Source organism: Microtus pennsylvanicus, chromosome X, assembly GCF_037038515.1.
Source record: "Microtus pennsylvanicus isolate mMicPen1 chromosome X, mMicPen1.hap1, whole genome shotgun sequence".
Classification (NCBI taxonomy): Eukaryota; Metazoa; Chordata; class Mammalia; order Rodentia; family Cricetidae; genus Microtus; species Microtus pennsylvanicus.
Genome location: NC_134601.1, coordinates 129,014,418 through 129,025,003, shown reverse-complemented (window position 1 = coordinate 129,025,003; position 10,586 = coordinate 129,014,418).

The window sequence follows — 10,586 nt, the reverse complement described above, 5'->3', positions numbered from 1 at the left end:
CCCCCCTGCAGAGGTGAGGATGAGGCTGGGGGATTGAACTTGCAGAAATGGAAGGAGAGATGTAGATCTACAGTTAGCCTCCCTGCTTCCTTGGCAGAAGCATGTTTTCTTTCTCCATCCCATATTGAACTAGCAGGGGAAACCATATGAATACAAGAAAATGTTTCAAAGCACTTACTGTACTTCCGGAAACACAGCAGAGGACCCATGATATTTCAAATGGTGTTTAAAGCATGAATGTACCAGATAGTGAAGAAGGAAGGAGGTAGAGTATGTTACAGCAATACAATCAAAGTGATATGATTCGGGAGTCATGAGTTCCCTAGACGTTGAAGGGGAAAAAAAAAGAGTTCATGATTGCCTGCTAATTCACTTTCTGGTGGGTGATTTGGTGGGTGATCTGGGCCCTTAGTTCTTCTGCATGTCATTACAGGTGAACAGTTGCTAAGAACTTGGTACCTGCTCTCCAACTGCCTGGATGAGACATTCAGGACTTAATCATTGCAGAACTTGCATTGTCCTTGCCGTAGTTTAGTCTTCATCATCTCTTCCCTCCCTACCACCTGTTGGTACCTTTCTAGCTCAGAAATCTGAACATGCAATCTGCTATAGATGCCTTCTCTAGTGGTCAGAAAACAACCTTTGTGAATTTTTTGGAGTTTCTTTAATCTTACCTGTTCTCCTGAGTCCACCTATACTTCTTTTTCTACTCTAAGTGTTTAACAGTTTCTTCCTCTTTTAAACAGTCATTGTGATTTGGTTTAGCTTATGGAATACTCTTTAATACTCAGTTGCGATGCTGTCTATCTAAGAGACTATTCTTGTTTACATGTCATACAGGCTGTGTCTCCTCTGTGCCTCCTGGGTTCTGTCTATGTACCTGCTGCTGCTGTTATTTTATTGTCCTTTTATTATTTCTTCTTTATATTAGTTCTTTCAGGATTTCACAAATATACTTTGTTTACATTCACTGCCCTCTCCCAATGCCCTGCCCCGGATCATCCCCCCATAACCACCCATCTTTGTGTATTCTCTTTAAAAATGTCAAGTCTAAACTTCGCTACTCCTGTACTCTCAAATCCGTTGCCTTACAGTGAAACCTGGTTAACCCGCCCGAGACCATACCATGGGCAGCCTGCCCTTTACTGAATGGAGACGAAGAGGTGGGTGGGAAGGGGTCAGATGGGAGACTGGAAGGGAGGGCAGGAGGAGAAGAGGGAGGAGGAAACTGTGGTCAGTTTGTTAAATAAATGAAAAAAATTAATTAAATAAATAAAAAGAAAACGGACAGTTTAATTATCCCCTCAGCTAGGGGTGGGACTTTGTGCCATCCCCCTCTCTATGCTGGGACTGTCTCTATGCTGTCTGTCTTGAGCTCGTGCAAGCCTTCTGCATGCTGTCACAGCTGCTTTGAGTTTGTATGTGAACTCAGTTATGTGAGTTCAGTTACCCTGGTATGTCTGGAAAACACTCGATCCTTGCAGCCATCTATCACCTCTGGTCCTTACAGTCTTTGTCCCATCAAACCCGTGCCTGTCCTCTTAAAAAACTTTGAGCTCTTCGAGAACGGGACTCTTGGGTTATTTGTCCTTTTTTGTATCCTTGGCCATCTAAATCATAGTAAGCATTCAACACATGTCTGTTAAAATAATGTCTATGAAAAGAGAATATAAAATGTTTGTGACAGTGGTTAGCTATCTGAGACTTAGCAGAGTTCACAGGGTTTTCTTAATCGGACACTGCCTTAAAAGTACCAGGCTTAGAATTCTATCTTGAGTCCCTAGTACATGTGTTCCTACCCCTATTTTCTATGACTCTTGAGAACCCATTTCTAAGTTCTTAAATGCTCACTAATCTATTGTTATGTTTGTGTGTGTGTATATATATATACATATATACATACATACATATATATATATATCTCCCATATAGAGAGAACTGACTTTTTACAATATTTTTGAAATTATAATTACATCATTTCTGCCTTCCCTTCCTCCAGTCCCTCCCATGAACCTCTGATCTCTGTCTCTGTCTCTCTCTCTCATTGTTCACACACATTTATATATGCCTAAATATATAAATACAACCTGATGAGCCCATATAATTTTACTTGAAGCTATGTTTTCAGGGATGACTAGTTGGTACTGGATAACTAATTGGTGTGTTCTTCCCTGGGGAAGACTATTTCTCCTGTTCTCAGCATTCATTAGTTGCCTGTAGATCTTTGCATAGAGCTGGGGTGCATGATCTTCTTCCCACTCCACTTTGGCATGTCTGTTGTTGTCCTGATTCCGCTCATGTTTAGGCAGCCATGTCACCTATCTCAATAAATGAGCCCATCATCCAAGCCTGGGTAAGAAACTTCCTGACTGTTTTACCAACTTTCACGTTTATTCTTGTCGAACATGCCAAAGAAATGTCTATGATGATCTCTGTGCCCTTGAAATTAATGGCTTCGTAGAGAAGAAAAGCAGTGCATAAAAATTATATACGTGTATATGATAATTGCTAAGAAGAAAAGCTTAGGATACAGTCAGCACAGGGCTAAAAACCGCCTAGCAAAGGCTGCATCCAGCGAAACTGGGAGTGATTTACAGAGTGCTGGATTCTGCACTAGCTTTACTCAGCAAACAGTAGAAACTTACTGTTCGCCACAAAGGAATGGGCACCCTGGCTTAAAGCCTGACCTATTCATAGCTTATTTATCGTGCTTACATTATACCCACTATTATTTTCAAAGAGAGTGTTCTAATAATAACAAAAAGTAGATAGTACAAGTTAAGATGCCCCCAAGAAACACATGAGGCTTGAACTAGTATGATTCATAGTATCGCTTCAATAGCTTACTTTATGGATTTTCTGGCCATTCATAAGCTTGCCCTTCTGATTAAGGCTCACCACAGTTCCCAGTTTTTCTATTACAGATTGCTGGTGCTTAATCGAGGCCTGAGGCCTTCCAGTGCACAGATACTGCTCAGAAAGGCTTCTGCATACCTAGGAAGTTTCTGAGTGTTATGAAGTTTGACCCTCAGGTAAGAGCCCCCCGAATACTGTGTTTGTAAGGTATGACTTGCTCCCCTCTCCCGGGCAGATGCGATAGCTCTGCTCTCTGAGGCACACTCGATGAAGCTCCGACCCAGGATGGACGTAGGCTAGAATCTCCCTGGTAAGCGCACCTCGGTGCTACATAGATTATTAGAAATGGGCTAGTCCAGGTGCGAGAGTTAGCCGAGAAGAGGCTAGATATAATGGGCCAAACAGTGTTTAAAAGAATACAGTGTCCGTGTAATTATTTCGGGGCATAAGCCAGCAGGTGGCTGGGGTGCCAGGGACGCAGCCCCGCCGCTCCAATTACAACAATGACTCCAGGATTGTTTCCTTTTTCTCTTTTAGCAAGATGAAATGTTCTTGCTCAATTATAGAACTTTTCACGATTATGATTTTTTAGTAGAGAATAAGAATTGAGTCCCAGCAGTTTCTATGACTTGCTGGGTAAAGCTAGTGCAGAATTCAGTACGCTAAGTCACTCCTAATTTTGCTGAACTTAGCCATTGTTAGATGTTCTTTGTTTTTGTGCAGGATTTAGGCACACAAATTGTGCTGTAGATGTGTATCAGATGGGACTGGCCGCCACACAGTCTCTGTTCTCTGCCTTTCAATCAGTTTTGGTTGTCAGTAATGGTCTCCAAATATGTTACATATCTGCATGCGATAACAATTAATAAAAAAAGAAGCCATGGATTTGAAAGAGCAAGGAGAGGGGTATTTGGTAGGGTTTGGAGGAAGGGAAAGGAAGGGTGAAATGATGTAATTATCATCTCAAAAATAAAAGGAAAACGGAGCTTCCTCCATAGGAACACAGGAGTCATTAGTTTGTGTACTTGAAAACCTTGGGTATTTTATTGTTTTTGCATGTTTGGTGTGTATGTATGTTCATATGTGTGTGCATGTGAAGTATAAAAAGTTAGAAAAGAACAATTATTAGATACTGATTTATTGGTTTATTTCATGATTTACTTAAAGCACTGCTTGTGCTGTCTATTTAAGAAGCCTGACTCCAGTTGCTCTCTGGAACAGAATGACCAGGAGATAGAGCCGAAACAATGGGCTGTTGCCATTAACAACATAAGCCTCTGTAAACTCCTGCTTGCCTGCTGCCCCACCTGGTCATTTTAGAGTAGAAAATGAGAATAGAAATCGGACCCAAGTATCAAAGCCTTTCAGAAGGTATCTTGGCTTTGGCCCACTGATGACACCTCCTCTCATCCACTCTCATTGGTGTCGGAGTGCTTATTCCAGAAAGATTCGTGTAACATATGCACACGTGTACAAGTGCACATGCACGTGCTTTCCCCCATTTGCTCATGAATGCGGGGGCCTGAAGTTCATGTTGGCTGTCTTCCTCAATTGTTCTTGCTCTCTGTTCACTGGGGCAGAACCTGAGGATTGAAACTACAGTTCAGCAAGTTAGCTGCTCTGACTTGCCCTGGGAAACCATCTATGCCTCCCAAGTGCTGACATTACAGACAGCCACTGGGACTGTTCTGCTTTTACTTGAGTCCTTGGGATCCTTGGGCAAAGCACTTTATCTATCAACTATCTCCCGAGCCCTGAAACCTTAACTTCTCTCTTCTCTTTCTTTTCTTTTTTGTTGTTGCTTTTTGAGACAAGTTCTCCTTATGTAGTCTTTTTTGTTTGTTCATTTTTTTTAGATACCAACCCAACTTCCCCTCCCTCCCCCTTCGTAGTTTACCCCACCCCCACCCCTCTCCCCACTATGCCCACTCCCACACTATCCACTCCTTCTCCACTGTTTCTCTTTATGTACAGGCAGGCCTCCCATGGATATCAGCTGGCCATGGTATATCAAGTTGCAGTGAGACTAGGCACCTCTTCTTCTCTTAAGGCTGGATGAGACAATCCAGTAGGAGGAATGGGTCCCCAAAGCAGGCAACACAGATACAGACAGCTCCCTGCTTTCACTGTTAGGAGTCCCACATGAACAACAAGTTACGTAAGTGTAACATATGTACAGAGAGCCCAGGTCAATCCCTTACAGGCTTCCTGGTTTTCGGTTTAGCCTCTATAAGCCCAGGTTAGTTGATTCTCTGGGTTTTGTTGTGATGCCCTTGAAACCACTGGATCCTACAATCCTTCCTCCATATCCTCCACAGGATTCCTAGGTCTGCCTATTGTTTGGCTGTGGGTCTCTGCATCTGCTCCCATCAGTTGCTGGCTGAAGCCTCTCTGATAACATTTGGGCTAGGTACCAGTCTATGAGTATAGCAGAATAGCATTAGGAATCATTTGAATGTTTTAGCATTCATGTTTGGTTCTATCCTAGGTCTCTGGGTATACTCCCTCTGGGTCCTGGTCCTTGGGGATGGGCTCCTTCTTAGGGTATGGATCTCCAGCTGTGCCAGTCAGTAGTTGGTCACTTCAACAATTTCTGTGCTATCTTTACTCCAGCACATCTTATAGACAGGACAAATTGTAGGACGAAAGGGTTTGTAACTGGGTTTGTGTCCCAATCCCTCCACTAGAAGTCTTGGCTGGTTAGAGGAGATGGCCAGTTCAGGCTCCATATCCCCCATTGCTAGGAGTCTTAGCTAGTGTCACCCTCATAGATTCCTGGGATTTCCATTGCTCTAGGTTTCTAGCTTGTCCCGCAGATGCCCCCAGATTTCAGTTTTTACCAGTACGCTATCTCTCCATCTTCCCCACACTTGATCTTTGTTTCCATCCCCGTTACCTCCTTACAGGCCTCTCACCTCCTCCACTGTCAATGTCCATTCTGTTTCTCTTTCACAGTGAGATTTATGCATCCCCCCTGCTGAGCCTTCCTTGTTATCTAGCTTCTCTGGGTGTGTGGGTTGTAACATGGTTATCTTTTGCTTTACATCTAATATCTAGTTATGAGTGAGTACATACCATGTTTATCTTTCTGGCTCTGGGTTACCTCACTCAGGATTATCTTTCTTAGTTCCATCCATTTGCCTGTAAAATTCCTGATATCATACTGAGTAATATTCCATTGTGTAAATGTACCAGATTTTCTTTATCCATTCCTTGATTGAGGGACATCTAGGTTGTTTCCAGGTTCTGGTTATTGCAAATAAAGCTGCTGTGAACATAGTGAAGCAAGTGTCCTTCTGATATGATGGAGTGTCCTTTGGAGTGGTATAGTTGGATTTTGAGGTAGATGAATTCCAAATTTTCTGAGAAACCACCATGTTGATTTCCAAAGTGGCTGTGCAAGTTTGTACTCTCACCAGCAGTGGGGGAGTGTTCCCCTTGCTCCACATTCTCTCCAGCATAAACTGTTGTTGTGACATCTTTTATTGCTTTATTAAAAAATAAAACTAGGATGTTAAATATTATGCAAATAAACTTGAGAAATCCATGGAAAACAGAGAAAGGATCCTCTGCTCTCTTCTCCACCTTCCCCACTCAAAAAGTTCCTCACATCTCCACTGGCCCCTCCTTCTTCCTCCTCTGTGTGTCCTTCTAGCTTCCTCTCAGCTGGCCAGAAAACTCTATGGTCCATTCCAGCCAGCTTAGTGTGGACTCCTCCCTTTGAACCAAGGTCTAACTCCATTGACTCAGAGCAGCAGCAACACACACAAATCAGCAACATTTTCCCCTTTTGTCTAAATAAAAAAGAATGGCTTTAACTTTAAAATAGTAAACTATATACAATAAGAACAATTACCAAGTAAGAAATACCTAGCTATTCTGACATGTGTAAGATAAATATCTGACAGGTGTGTGGATTAATATCTGGGCCTTCAATTTGATTCCATTGGTCAATCTCTCTGGGTTTTGTTTTGTTTTTGCTAATACCAGACTATTTTCATTACTGTAGCTCTATAATAGAGTAAGGGATGGTGATGCCTCTGGAAGTTCCTTTATTATACAGAATTGTTTTGGCTATCCTGGGCTTTTTGCTTTTCCATATGAAGTTGATTGTTGTTCTTTCAAGGTCTGTGAAGAATTGTGTTGGGATTTTGATGGGGATTGGATTGAATCTATAAGTTGCTTTTGGTAGGATTGTCATTTTTAATTTGTTAATCCTACATATCTAACAGCATGGGAGATCTTTCCATTTTCTGGTATCTTCAGTTTCTTTCTTCAAAGACTTAAAGTTCTTGTCATACAGGTCTTTCACTTCTTTGGTTAGTGTTACCACAAGATATTGTACGTTATTTTTGGATATTGTGAAGGATAATATTTCTCTGATTTATTTCTGAGCTTTTTTTATCATTTGCATATTAGAGGGCTACTTTTTTATTGATCTTGTATCTTGCCACATTATTAAAGATATTTATCAGCTGCAGGAATTCCCTGGTAGAGTTTTTGGGCTCACTTATGTATACTATCATATCATCTTCAAGTAGCGATAGTTTAACTTCTTCCTTTCCAATTTGTATTCCCTTGATCTCCTTTTGTTGTCTTACTGCTCAAGCTAGAACTTCAAGAACTATGTTGAATAGATATGGAGAGAGTGGACAGCCTTGTCTTGTTCCTGATTTTAGTGGAATCACTTTGAGTTTCTCTCCATTTAATTTGATGTTGGCTGTCAGCTTGCCATATATTGCTTTTATTATGTTTAGATATATTCATTGTATCGCTGATTTTGCCAAGACCTTTATCATGAAGGGGTGTTGGATTTTGTTGAATACTTTTCAGCATCTAATGAGATGATCATATGGTTTTGTTCTATCAGTTTATTTATATGGTGTATCACATTGATAGATTTTGTGTGTGTGTGTGTGTGTGTGTGTGTGTGTGTGTGTGTGTGTGTTGAACCATCCCTGCAACTTGATCATGGTGGATAAGTTTTTTGATGTGCTCTTGGATTCGGTTTCCCAGTATTTTATTGAGTATTTTTGTTCATGAGTGAGTATCTATGTTCATGAGTAAGATTGTTCTGTAATTCTCTTTCTTGGTTAAGTCTTTGTGTCGTTTTGGTATCAGGGTAACTGTAGCACCATAAAAAGAATTTGGCAATGTTTCTTCTGTTTCTATTATGTGGAACAATTTGAGGAGTATAGATATTAGCTCTTCTTAGAAGTTTTGGTAGAATTCTGCCCTGAACCATCTGGCGCTGGGCTTTTTTTTCATTGGGAGGCTTTTGATGACTGCTTATAATTCCTTGCAGGTAATAATAGGTCTATTTAAATTGTTCGCCTGGTCTGGATTTAATTTTTGTATGTCGTACCTATCCAGAAAATTATCCATTTCTTTTACATTTTCCAATTTTGTGGAGTACAGGTAATTTTGTAATATGCCTTAATGGTTCTCTGGATTTCCTCTGTGTCTTCTGTTATGTCCCCCCCCCTTTTTTTATTTTTTTTTATTGATAAAAGGAGAATAAAGAAAAGAAAAAAAACAAATTTCCACCTCCTCCCAGCCTCCCATTTCCCTCCCCCTCCTCCCACTCTTCTCCCCATCCTCCCACTCTTCTCCCCCTCCTCCCACCCCTCTCCCCTTCCCACCACTCCCCACCCCCTCCCTCTCCAGTCCAAAGAGCAGTCAGGGTTCCCTGCCCTGTGGTAAGTCCTAGGTCCTCCTCCCTCCGTCCATATCTAGGAAGGTGAACATCCAGACTGGCCAGGCTCCCACCAAGCCAGCACATTGCGTAGGATCAAAACCGCGTGCCATTGTCCTTGGCGTCTCATCAGCCCTCATTGATCGCCATGTTCCGAGAGTCCAGTTTTATCCCATGATTTTTTGGTAACAGTCCAGCTGGCCTTGGTGAGCTCCCAGTAGATCAGCTCCACTGTCTCAGTGGGTGGGTGCACCCCTCGTGGTCCCGACATCTTTGCTCTTGTTCTCCCTCCTTCTGCTCCTCATTGGGACCTTGGGAGCTCAGTCCAGTGCTCCAGTGTGGGTCTCTGTCTCTATCTCCATCCATCGCCAGATGAAAGTTCTAGGATGATATGCAAGATATTCGTCCTTATTGCTCTAGGGTAAGGTCATTTCAGGTTCCCTATCCTCAGCTGCCCAAGGAACTAACTGGGGACCTCAGTTTGGGCACCTGGGAGCCCCTCTAGGGTCAAGTCTCCTGCCCACCCTAAAGTGGGTCCCTTAACTAAGAATTGTGGTTCCGTGCTCCCCTATCCAACCTTCCTTTATCCCGATCCTCCTGTTTCCCCAAGTCCCCCCTCCTTCCCTTCTACCTTTTCTCTCCCCATCTCCCCTTACCCCCATCCCACCCCACCCCCAAGATCCCACTTTTCTCCCCGGCAATTTTGTCTACTTCCCTTATCCAAGAGGATAACTATATGTTTATCCATGTGTTCACCTTTTTACTTAGCTTCTTTAGATTCGCCTATTGTAGACTCCGTGACCCCTATTTATGGCTAGAAACCAATTATGAGTGAGTACATCCCATGTTCATCTTTTTGGGTCTGGGATACCTCGCTCAGGATAGTGTTTTCTATTTCCATCCATTTGCATGCAAAATTCGAGAAGTCATTGTTTTTTACCGCAGCGTAGTACTCTAGTGTGTATATATTCCATACTTTCTTCATCCATTCTTCCATTGAAGGGCATCTAGGTTGTTTCCAAGTTCTGGCTATTACAAATTATACTGCTATGAACATAGTTGAACAAATGCTTTTGACATGTGATAGAGCATCTCTTGGGTAAATTCCCAAGAGTGGTATTGCTGGGTCCAGGGGTAGGTTGATCCCGAATTTCCTGAGAAACCGAAACACTGACTTCCACAGTGGTTGCACAAGATTGCATTCCCACCAGCAATGGATGAGGGTACCCATTCCTCCACAGCCTCTCCAGCAAAGGCTATCCTTGGTGTTTTTGACTTTAGCCATTCTGACAGGTGTAAGATGATATCTCAAAGTTGTTTTGATTTGCATTTCCCTGATTGCTAAGGAAATTGAGCACGACCTTAAGTGTCTTTTGGCCATTTGAACTTCTTCTGTTGAGAATTCTCTGTTCAGTTCAGTGCCCCATTTTTTAATTCTGTTAATTAGCATTTTAAAGTCTAGTTTCTTGAGTTCTCTATATATTTTGGAGATCAGACCTTTGTCTGTTGCGGGGTTGGTGAAGATCTTCTCCCAGTCAGTAGGTTGCCTTTGTGTCTTAGTGACAGTGTCCTTTGCTTTACAGAAGCTTCTCAGTTTTAGTAGGTCCCATTTATTCAATGTTGCCCTTAATGTCTGTGCTTCTGGGGTTATACCTAAGAAGCGATCACCTGTGCCCATCTGTTGTAGGGTATTTCCCACTTTCTCTTCTATCAGATTCAGTGTTTTCGGGCTGATATTGAGGTCTTTAATCCATTTGGACTTGAGTTTTGTGCACGGTGATAGATATGGGTCTATTTTCATTCTTCTACAGGTTGACATCCAGTTGTGCCAGCACCATTTGTTGAAGATGCTTTCTTTCTTCCAATGTATACTTTTAGCTCCTTTATCGAAAATGAGGTGTTCATAGGTTTGTGGGATAAAGTCCGGGTCTTCTATACGATTCCATTGGTCGACTTCTCTGTTTTTATGCCAGTACCACCCTGTTTTCATTACTGTAGCTCTGTAATAGAGTTTGAAGTCAGGGATGGTAATGCC